General features: G+C 41.0%; 1 protein-coding gene across 1 annotated transcript in view; it reads right to left on the reverse strand.

Annotated features, from left to right (window-relative positions):
* Positions 1-4,346, reverse strand: part of npas2 (neuronal PAS domain protein 2) — a 33,753-nt gene extending 29,407 nt beyond the window's left edge. Inside the window, 1 exon segment of the mRNA XM_078286495.1 lies at positions 4,207-4,346. The gene's annotated coding sequence lies outside the window, so the exon portion shown is untranslated.
* Between the last annotated feature and the right edge of the window lie 5,868 nt (positions 4,347-10,214).

The following is a 10,214-nucleotide window of genomic DNA, read 5'->3' on the forward strand; positions in this document are numbered from 1 at the left end:
AACAGCCATGTAATATTAAGCCTCACGCATCAGCCCACATTCCCTGAATGTATTGAGGTTAAACCACACCTTTACAGCTAGGGTTTACGGCAAAAAAACACACCAGAGTCTGGTTACACTTGTGCCCTAGGGGGGTCAAGCCTTAAACTGGCTACCTGAACACATGACAGAGAAGTCAATACACTCAAGTTCAAGTTCATGACCAAACCCTGCATGACACTACTGCTGCCACAACTGAGCCCCACCCCACCTCTTACCCTCTTCTCTCTTGTTTCTGTCTATGGGATATAGGAGTGAATGTTCACTATTATACACTGAGCTGTCCTGCGGCATAGTACTAACATATTTAAAAGCTTGAATTCAGTGTTGCATTCCTTTAACTATTAAAACCAGCCGAATTTAAAAAGGTCACCATCAGTATAATTTTCATTACAAACACCGGTTTGCACTCGAGAACACTGATGACTTTTACAAACAGTAAACAGTGTGCGTCTTCTGTCTGTGTCGCTTCCAGACACCACACTGCTTGCTGGCTTGCTTGCGAGGGCATAATCCATCATTGCAAAGAAGAAGAGGAGAAACTATTTTCAGAAGCGCACATTTATTTCTGGTATCTGAGAACAGATGAATAGATAAAATGGCAACAAGCACCTGCAAACAAGAAATGTTTGATATGAATTTGCGTTTTTTGGTAATGATGGATTACGCCTCTCGAGCAAACATTGTGCAAACAAGTTGTTTCTGATGGCATTAGTAATATAAAGCTCCACAATGGAAGACATGGGGGACACAGATGGGAGACGACGACTGGATGCATCTATGTGAAAGTCCCTAGTGCTTTTCCACTGGTGCAAACAGATTTAAGAAAAATCAGACTTATGCTGTCCTTCCATTTCTCCTTGAGTCGCTTTAAAGAAGAAGAAAACATTCTTAACAATCTTTTCACCTCTTTCTCACACTAATATCATGCACACAGTTTTGCTCACTGACGGTGCTTCACTTGACTTACAGCACATCCATATTGAGTCTTACATTCAGACCTGAGATGTGTTTTCTGTGGCAGTGCAATCGCATCATCAAAAACTAGCAAAGCTTAAGCCATTATTATCCATCTTACAATCTCTCATTCTTTTCAAAATAGTGCTGTAGATAAGAGCAACGCCTGGTTATGCTTTTTGCCTTATTATGCCTAGAATTGTTCTGGTATAGATATAGATGTCTACCTTAAATCCAAAGCCTATTCTTAGCCACAAAAAAGAGGAAAATCTGTTATGTTGATCTGTTATATGTTGATCTGATGTTAGATTGAACTAGAACTTGTTGTTTATCAGGCAATAATATGCCTGTAATTTATGATACAACTTAGAATTAAGACTCATAAATTAATTACAAACAGACTTAAGGCTCCAAAAATGCCAAATATAAACTAAAGGACATGTGGTAGCTTTAACTGAGAACATTTTAAACCAAATTTCATCAGTGTAAACTAGTGGTTTGGAAGCAGAAATGGTCAGCATGGGTGACATGTAGTGTATTGTCCAATGTTAAATCAATCGCATCATCATAATGAATAGTGTTACAGCAGATACAATGTAGTAAGTACAGCTTAGTGTGACACAGTATTGAAGCAATGCTTTTCATACCATCAATATGTTATCATCACTAAATGAAGGTGATAATGATTTGTTGTTTAAATCCAATCCCTCAAACAGAAATATGGCGTCACCACACAATAACACAGCCAAGTGGATAGACGTATGACATGTCAAACCAAATTTCAAAAGATAAAATACTAAAATAATTTCCATTTCCTTGATATTCCAGTACAGACATCTCAAATAAGAGCGAGGCCATCTGACTGACCAGAGCAGAAAAAAAAAATTCTACAGCTATAAAACCACAAACCCTAAGCAGACTAGAGCAGAAAAGTAAATTCCCTTGAATGCCACACTTCCAAATAATAAAAAATGTGCAGAACAGTTCAATCAACACTCTGTCATCAACAGAGAACTTTAACTCGGGGTTTATCATGCTCACACTGATGTTTCTCCCTTTTACCATTTTAGGTTTTGATAGGGGGAAAAAGAGCTGCAAGCCTTCTCCAACAACAACAACTTGTCAAAAGACTGTGGGAGTCCACTCGGAGAGCTCAAATCTTTTTTTGCTGCTCTTGTGCTGATAGATGAGTTCAAGCTACTTGCTAATCCAAGCCTAGAGTCGGAGGTAGTGGCTGCTACTGTCTGCTTATCTACGTGCTACCTTGCCTGACCACCTCCACCTGCATCTTGCTCTGAGCCGACAGCTCAAGCTGACAGGTGGACAAACACTCTCATTGGGCCTGGGCAAGTTTAGTGTTTCAGCCAATCTGAAATGGTATGAAGCGTCTAAATATACATCTAGGTCTGCTTGCTTTAGTTTGGATCGTACATGGTCTGACATCATTTCTGGAATGAGTGATATAGGGAAAATACATGTACTAAACTACAGTATCCTTAAACAACGTGCACATACACAAATGGATTCTTCTTAATTACCTCCGCCAAGGAAGTTATGTTTTCGGTGCCGTTTGTTTGTTTGTCTGTTTGTTTGTCTGTTTGTTTGTCTGTTAGCAGGATTACGGAAAAACTACTGGCCCGATTTTCATGAAACTTCATGGAAGGGTGTAGCATGGGCCAAGGAAGAACCCATTAAATTTTGGAGCGGATCCGGATCCGACTCACGAACAAGCAATAATAGCACAAACCTTGGCGGAGGTCTGCGTTCTCCGAGTGCCCTTCTAGTTTCCCCATAAATTGGTTCTGGCTAAACTTTAAAAGTAAGAAAAATATCTATATCCTAGGTCCATGTCATTACATATTATTTATCTGCTGTGCCTAACTCTTTATTTGAGCTACTATATGACAAATCTATATTCAAACCTGAAATGTAATTTTGTTATAGCATTACAAACAGTGATACTTTAAGCATCTTATTAAATAGCATATTTTTCTTTTTAACTAGCATATCACATATTAGTCCATCATAGGGCATCCTGCAATGTCTGTGTGTTTAACACTGAGCAAATTGAGTATATGTGAGCAAATCCTGGCTTTATGTAAATGCTCTATACAACACCTATACCTGTACAAGTATTGACAGTTTTAAGGGTTTGGCTTTACAGACGGAAAATAAGCTTGTCACCCCTTTCATGTCGCCTCATAACTCATATATACACACACTGTACACACAAACAAACCTTTCACTTCTTCAAAAATGCTTTTAAAACCCATTTTAGCCTATCAACAGCTCTGTCAATCAATTTGAAAATGAAAAACAATGTCTTCAGTTTCATGTTTTGATTTCTTGTGTTGTAGTTTAGACCTTTGTTTACATGTGTATGCAGGGTAGGGCCCTTAAGCGATAAGGAAACATAGGCAACACTTCCACCGGTTACACCTACAGAACAGAAACAATGGGAGGGCCACCTCATGCACTCACTGACCTTTACCTTCAACATAGATTGCATGGTAAATAAATGATTCTGTCACACCAGGGTAAAACTAACCTGAATCAAATTCTTCATTAGAATTTTTTTTTTTTTTTTGTTACAAATTTACCCATGATGGTCAAACACAAATGAATAGCCCAAAACGCCTGTTAACCAGAAAAAGGAGGGTTAGTTGCAATGTGTAGGGAAATGTGAACTCACCCAAACCAGGTTGAGTAACAACAGCCTTGACCTATAAGCCTTCTGAGAAATTATTTAAAGATTTCTTTCCTTGTGACATTTAATATTTTGCTATCTGACGACCTGGGGAAGCCAGTGACGAAAATCTGCTCAGAGTTTGTTATGAATGTCATCAGCTGTGGTACAACGGAAAAAAGAAAAAAAAAAAAAAAATAGGTTATTTCAACCTTGGAACCAGGGCACTTGCAGACTGTAGGCTGAAAACATGAAGCCAGCATTCAAGGCGCCGGGTCTATAGCCTTCTGTAACTCCTATATTCAAAAACCTACTGCCTACACAGTCTGAGTATTGTAGAAAATGATTAACTAGGTCTTGAAATGGGCTAATCATGCGGTCGGCCACCTCCACTGTAATTTGGATGGAGGCCGCTCATGAACTTTGATGTTGCAAACATTCAAAACGGGTGGCACCAACAGTGACATTTGCGCTCGCCTGCCACACTGACACGAAAACTGAATCTAACATTAAACCTCACGTACCTTGAAAACGGGTCTTCAGCAGCAATACGGATCCGCACTTCACTTTGGTCAACCTACTCATTTTTTAACTAACAGCATAGCCGTTGGGCGCAACTACCAACGTCTGACCCGCCGCGAGCACAAAACATTAAATTGCATAACAACGCGTAAAAATGTGTGGTTGTTAATCGCGGAGCTGTCTGCGGCTTTGGCAGTCCTTATTTATCGACATGCGAGCAAATTTCCATTCGCAGTCCTTCCTGGTTGCGGGCTCTGTCCGTCTGTTTTCCAGCCACTCCACTCAACATCCTCCGTTGGCAGTGGCTTGTAAACAGGACTGAGTCGCTGGGAGCAGAGAAAGTAGGTCAGCTGGTAGCTCAATACTCAGCTAACGACAGCATAAGCAGTCGGCTGTGCAACACAACTGAAAGAAACCTGTAGTGGCGGGGGTGGAGAGGGGGGGCCAGATTGTAATCTTTAACACGTGCCTAATGCATAACAACACCTCACTAAATGCCATTTTAAGGACTCTTAAGAGGCACTAACGTTATTTCTTTATTTGTGATGTGGGTTTGCGAGATGCATCGCGACGTTGGTTGACTTGGAAACTCTGGGCGTGAAATTGTGAATGGTACGGTCTGAAGTGTAGCTTAATACCACTTGGCCGGGGAAGCATGGCAAGTAGCCCTTAATCTATTAGGTCTACATTTACCTAGCTCCACCCAGGAAGAAGAGCCTGGTGCATTTAACTCGCCGAAGTGGGGGACTGACAGAGTGGAAAAATGTAATTGGCTGGTCCTGGTCCGTAACGTTACAGGTGTGCTGCACAAATCACACCAAACACAGATGAGGACCTATGTGGTTTTCCGCTGTGAGCAAAACAAGCATCTGAAGACGTTTTTGTTTTTCCCCTCAAGTACTTCCTCCTCTACTTCCTACTTTTTTTTTTTTTTTTTACCACTTCCTGACTCCCCTTTCCTGAGCTGAAGTCCCAAATGTGGGTCAACAGACTGCATAACTAATTTCAAGGTCTCATAATGGACTGGCTCCACATGTTTTGTTTCTGTCAAATGTGGAATGGCTGTAGAGACAGGCAATATGACCAAGTATTGAGAACTTCACAAACAACCCTGAGCATTTAAGTGAATATTTATTGAAGCCATTATTTCCAGATAATAAGAATGATATGAGACAACAAAACAACTCTGGAGACCTTTTGGGAATCCAGGATTGATTGATAGAGCTTTTAATGTGAATGACTAACAGACTAACAGAGGTGCATTTATGACACCTGTAAACTATTTAATTGCTACTATGTAATTAATGAGCTCTATGTTTGTTTATATTGTATTTGTAAGCAATGGAACAAGATGTATTTTCAATTACAATATTAGAAAATTCTCAGATTAGGCTATTTGCTCCATCTGCAAATCACAGTCCAACAATCTATGCACCTATAGTCCACCACAACAAATTCTAGATTAGTGATTAGGCAATAGGAAGCCAAGATCAGTAAAGTAATAAAATATACAACAATCCAGTAACTGATAACTGATAACATGGCAATTGATGTTAATGAGTATATATTATCCTCAATTCTTTCTTCCTCCTTTCAATATTATCCTCTGATCATCTTAAAGCCATGCCGTGTTTTAGCCAAGCTGCCCACCCCATACGATTTTAGGATCAAAACATTTACATTCATTATCAAAGTTCAACTACCTAATTTAAGGGATGATGGACACCCTTCAATCACTGCATTTTCTAGGCACTGCCATACTGTGGTAAATTATTTTCTTGTGTGCATATTTGCCTTGGAAATAATCTTTGATTTGTGTCAAATAGCTGGTTCCTTTCTAATTATTTGTAGGCTAAATCTCTGCTCAAAACTTTTCCTTCTATACTTTCAGAAGCCTAAATGACTTATGTCTGATTGACTTATGTCAAAAGTCTCCTTCTCTTTTGGAATTATAAATCCTCCTGCTCTATGTCATGATCTACTGACTATTTGCTTCTCTGTGCTGATTTCATAAGCTTCAACAAAAATTTCACAACTTCCGGCACACTTTTGTAAAACCAGTAAGGGACTCCATTAGGCCCTCAGGCTGATGACATTCTCGCACATCTTTGAATATTTTGCACCTCTTTCCACTTTAGTGAGCCGAGTTCAGTTGAAGTGATATTTGGCGGAAGCAGCTCCCTGTGCCTGTCCCTGGCAGTGTGTGTTACAAGGCAATTTTGTGGCTCCTACTTTGATTACCTTGCTGGTGTTGGGTTTGATTGATAGGCATACACTTCAGTTAGTGAGGTACAATACTCTTCCTTTCTTTCCAAAGCTGGTGGATTAGGTTTCCTTATTTGTATACAGTCTTGTGACAAAGGCCAATTGTCATGTGAGTTTGGGAATACGGACAATGGAGCACATGTTTTCCCTGGTTGAGGAGGTTTTTAGCACTAAACTTGCATGACTTCTACTGACGATTGTCCTGCATGCATTTTTTGACAGAGTTTCTTCTGCTTTGACAAGTCAGTCTACTACATAAAAAAAACTGAAGAGTTGCTCCCTCATAAGACAAATGGAGTTAATGTCTCATTATGGAGAAGGCTTTGCATTGGCCTACATCAGTACCTGTTGGCTCTCTAAAGCTTTCCACGTCTATTTGTGCAAGTCTATTTTTTAAGCTTGAACAATTCTTTGTCCCCTCCAAGCACATGCAATAAAAATGATAATTATAGCCAACAATGAGAAGTGAAAAGCTGTAACATGTAGCATAACATAAAATACATACAGTGCAAGCACCACCACAAACCTGCACTGCACACCAGAAAATCTCTGCACTGCATTTACAACATATAGTTCCACTTTTTTGCTTCCCTTTAAATAGTATAGTGTCAGCATTCCAATTAAAACACACATTTAAAATTTATCTTCAGGATCTTCAGGAAGATTATTTCAGGATCCTTTGAACATATGGTTATTCAGGCACACCCCTACTTCCCACCAGCCAGCTCAGCTTTTGTTTTCCGCTACCATATATGCATGTACACCTTATACACATTTTTTTCTGAGAAAGATATTTAGGTGGAGGTATAACCACAGACTGCCAACCAAGTATAGCTCTTCTCATAACACTGGTGATCCATGTAAATCCTCCTAGCTTATTCTTTCTTCACCAAGACTGTCTGCTCTCACTACCGTCAAACAATTCTGGAAGTTTACTTGTAGTATGGCGATACCTTCTTTCTCACTTTCTAAAATGGGTTTCTCTTCATTCAAAAACTCAGTAATTCGAGATGATAACCCTTGCTTTCAGTTGATTTTCAAATGGTGGAAAAGATTTCCAAGCCCCTTTTAATGTAGTGTTTTCCTTCCTGAGCTGCCTGAAGTCACTGCCCTCCAGACCCTACATTTTAGTGTGATCCTTCCACAGGTTTCCTCTTATGAGTGATAGAAAGTGATAGAAAGTAGGGATGCACCGATACCGTTTTTTTACTGCCGATCCGATAACGATACCAGAATTTTGAGTATCAACCGTTACCGAGTACCGATCCGATATTGACCCCTTTTTTTCTTCTGTAATTACACAGCTGCATACAACATGTAAATAACATGGGAACAATAATTTTATTGTTAAAAAAAAGAAAAGCAGCAGGGCAAAAGAACTGACCAAAATAGGAATGACAGTTCCTAGGATATATAAAAGATTGCTGCAATATAGGGATACAGTGCAAAAAAACTCACAAAAGTGCAAAAGAGCAATAAACTGACCAGTGCATACTGCTACAAAACAATATTGAAACAACCATACAGCCTTTGCTTATACTTTTTTTCCTCTTCTTTAGTGTGAATAACTGACAGAAAAAATACTGCTACACATAGGCTTTTTCTGGGCATAACATCCAGTGTGTGCCAAGTCTAGTCTAGTTTTAATCACAAGGGGCAGGTTTTTCTTCAGAAACAGAAGCATCTCACCTCTCTCTGCTGTCAGCCTCACGCACGCACAGGTCGCGTCAGCGTCATCAGCTTGGTAGCATTAGCTTTAGCCCCCATCTCCAAAAAGCTTTGTTTTGTGAAAACGGAAGACTTAATTGAAACCTTTATGGTGGCGTGTACATGATACTAAGCCCAAGGACACTCGATGTAAGTTTGAGCTAAGGAGCAGGTGTTTGGAAGGCGTCGCCAGATGATGTTCTTGGTAAAGTGAGTTGGATAAAGATCTTTGGGACGCTAGTAATGGCATAGCCATCTAGCATCCCTTTGTGGCTAAAATAATTCCCAACCGCTGACATGTTTACATCAGCACATTGCCTGCACGCTCACTTTCTTTTTCCAACTTCTTCACTCACTTGTGTCGCGTCACGTGCAAACTCAGGCATGTTTTACGGCAGGCAGCTACGCCCGTTTATTACTCCAGGGGCTCGAACTGATTGCTCTGGATCGGATCGGATTATAACGTTAGCTGCCACCGATGTCCGATCCAGCATTTTAGGCCAATATCGGCCCGATACCGATACCAAGTATCGGATCGGTGCATCCCTAATAGAAAGGGAACATTTCAGACACGTCCCCTCTTCAACACCTGGTTCCTGGATTTTGCTGGCTTGAAGCACTTGTAATGCCCAGGTAATGAGCTTCTCAAGGTCCTTGGAGGATCCATATGCAAACTTGGAACTGAAGTTCTCAGCATCAGGTCATCCATGAAGGCTCTGCTGGGGGACTGTCGGATGTCAGAATTGGTCACAGGGTCTCATGAAATTCACCCACTTCACTGCTGAATTGCCCAGCATGTTCATGCCTCAGGCAAGGATCACTGAAATGGTGGTATCCAGTCATGATCCCCTTTTCCAGCTGATGTACTGATGCAGTCATCCCAGACTCAGACTGAGGCTGCTGTACAAGTCCAGACTGAGGTCTCTGATTTTGCTTGGGATGTGGTGCCAGTCTGATGCCATTTTAACCAGCTTGTGGGATGTGGAGCCATAGGTGTTGGTGAGGCACAGCACAGCACAACCAGGCCTCCTTGGGCTTCCTATATCCTATGCCTCTTGATCAGCTGAGTGACCACTTCTTTGTGCTCAATGAACTCTTGCACCTTTGGCATGGCACCCTCTGCACTGAAGTGTCAGAACTGAATTCCTTTAGAGTTACCCTGTGAACTGTCAATGCTAACCCAAATAACTTGCCCCAATGCTTAGCAGCAAATCTCCACTGTTGGACTACATTCCCACTCTAGATCACCTCAAGGTCTCTCCACAACAGGTACAGAAGTTTGGAGCACCTCTTGTACACCTTTTACAGGGTTTGACTCACTCTGGCAGCCTTGACAACACTCCTGCATCTCCTTCCATTTGGGCTTCTTGCTGCTGAGACTGCCATCTATCAAGGTAGTGCAGTGCACTTGGTCCTGTCCCCTTGTTCCAACACTATAGGTATTATGGAGGCTGAGCCCCTCTTTGAAACAAGCATGGTTTTCACTGCGTTTTTCCAACCAAGCAGGTGTTAGGTGAACCAAAGGGGTTTTCAGTGAAGACAGGCCACTCCTTGTTTCTCTCTCTAGACTCCCTATGCCATTCTGCCCTACAAACGGTGATAAGCTTCTATCTCAGGATGCCACTTCTTCTCACGCCTCTTTGAACTGCCATTTCAAGGACCACAGCTCCTGCCTTAACTGTCTGATCCTGGTCAGCATACAGTTCATCACATCAGAGATTCTGGTCACTAGCCTCTCTTTCAAATATTAAAAATATTCAAATATGCTGCTTTGATTACTAGACATAAAAGTAAGAGTAACATAAATGTGTCAATTCTCGGACAGCTAGTTGCAAGACATACATACATAAAGTTGGACAACAACCACACACAGTCAGTCCCCAAATTAAACAGGCATGCATACCTGCATAGATGCATTCAGCGGAACAGGCAATTTGTGGTCATAGTTTTTTTCCCCAGCTCCTATTCCTTGTTAATATTATTAGTGGGTAATGGTGTAGCCCAGATCATTATCTTGTCAACAAATAGTTGTGGAAGG

This window comes from Centroberyx gerrardi, chromosome 11, assembly GCF_048128805.1.
Source record: "Centroberyx gerrardi isolate f3 chromosome 11, fCenGer3.hap1.cur.20231027, whole genome shotgun sequence".
In the NCBI taxonomy this organism is placed as follows: domain Eukaryota; kingdom Metazoa; phylum Chordata; class Actinopteri; order Beryciformes; family Berycidae; genus Centroberyx; species Centroberyx gerrardi.